Raw genomic sequence first — 1,757 nt, forward strand, 5'->3', positions numbered from 1 at the left:
TGAGCATGGTGACAAACAGATGGGGTTTTGGTGTGGATGTCCTCTCTGTTTGTTAGTTTTCTTTCTAACAGTCAGGACCCCCAGCTGCAAGTCTGCTGGAGTTTGTTGGAGGCCCACTCTGACCCTGTTTGCCTGGGTATCACCAGCGGAGGCTGCAGAACAGCAAATATTGCAGAACAGCAAATGTTGCTGCCTGATCCTTCCTCTGGAAGCTTCATCTAAGAGGGGCACCTGGCCGTATGAGGTGTCAGTCGGCCCCCTCCTGGGAGGTACCTCCTAGTTAGGCTAATCAGGGGTTAGGGACCCACTTGAGGAGGCAGTCTGTCCATTCTCATATCTCAAACTCCATGCTGGGAGAACCACTACTCTCTTTAAAGCTGTCAGACAGGGATGTTTAAGTCTGCAGAAGTTTCTGCTGCCTTTTGTTCAGCTATCCCTGCCCCCAGAGGTGGAGTCTACAGAGGCACGCAGGCCTCCTTGAGCTGCAGTGGGCTCCACCCAGTTTGAGCTTCCTGGCCACTTTGTTTACCTCAAGCCTCAGCAATGGTGGGTGCCCCTCCCCCAGCCTCACTGCTGCCTTGCAATTGGATCTCAGACTGCTGTGCTAGCAGTGAGCAAGGCTCCATGGGTGTGGGACCTTCCAAGCTAGGTGTGGGATATAATCTCCTGGTGTGCTGTTTGCTAAGACCATTGGAAAAGTGCAGTATTAGGGTGGGAGTGTCCCAATTTTCCAGGTACCGTCTGTCACAGCTTCCCTTGGCTAGGAAAAGGAATTCCCCAGCCCCTTGTGCTTCTCGGGTGAGGCGATGCCCCGCCTTGCTTTAGCTCACACTCTGTGGGCTGCACCCACTGTACAATAAGCCCCAGTGAGATGAACCTGATACCTCAGTTGGAAATGCAGAAATCACCAGTCTTTTGCATTGCTCACGTTAGGAGCTGTAGACTGGAGCTGTTTCTATTTGGCCATTTTGGAACTTTTTTTTTTTTTTTTTTTTTTTTTTTGAGATGGAGTCTCGCTCTGTCACCAGGCTGGAGTGCAGTGGCACATCTTGGCTCACTGCTACCTCCACCTCCCAGGTTCAAGCAATTCTCCTGCCTCAGCCTCCCGAGTAGCTGGGACTACAGGTGCGCACCACCATGCCCAGCTAATTTTTGTATTTTTTGTAGAGAGGGGGTTTCACCATGTTGGCCAGGATGGTCTCGATCTCTTGACCTTGTTATCTGCCCACCAGATCCTCCCAAAGTGCTGGAATTACAGGCGTGAGCCACCACATCCAGCCCAGCTTCTATTTTTATTCCCTCTGACCTGTTCCTTCCCCCACAGGTGACTATGAACCTTCTATTTTTTAAATATAAGAAATAAATTTGTAATTCTCTTCATGTCTTAGATAAAATCACATATCTCTCTTCACTTCTGAGATAAATGATAGCATACTATAAAAATATGGAATACTTGATGGATTTATGTGTTGTCCTTGCATAGGAGCCATGCTAATCTTCTCTATATCATTAAAATGTTGCTATATGTGCTGCTGAAACAAGCACTTAGGAGATCAAGATTTTACATGGGTAAAAATTCTGGAGCTAGACATGGTCTACAGAGAGATGGCTTTAGTAGGTGCTACCATAAAGAGTCTTATATAGTCAGGAGACACCATAAAGATGCCAGGTGTCCGAAGAGAGAGTAAGTGGCCTGGGAATGGACTAAAAATATCAAAAGAAGAAGTGAAAAGATGACCACAAACAAACATTCCTAC

General features: G+C 47.5%; 1 non-coding gene across 1 annotated transcript; it reads right to left on the bottom strand.

Moving 5' to 3' along the window:
• Positions 1-1,438: 1,438 nt before the first annotated feature.
• LOC115893309 lies at positions 1,439-1,545 on the bottom strand. The gene has a single exon (XR_004053327.1). It is a non-coding gene; the product is annotated as a U6 spliceosomal RNA (small nuclear RNA).
• Between the last annotated feature and the right edge of the window lie 212 nt (positions 1,546-1,757).

Source organism: Rhinopithecus roxellana, chromosome 14, assembly GCF_007565055.1.
Source record: "Rhinopithecus roxellana isolate Shanxi Qingling chromosome 14, ASM756505v1, whole genome shotgun sequence".
NCBI classification, from domain to species: domain Eukaryota; kingdom Metazoa; phylum Chordata; class Mammalia; order Primates; family Cercopithecidae; genus Rhinopithecus; species Rhinopithecus roxellana.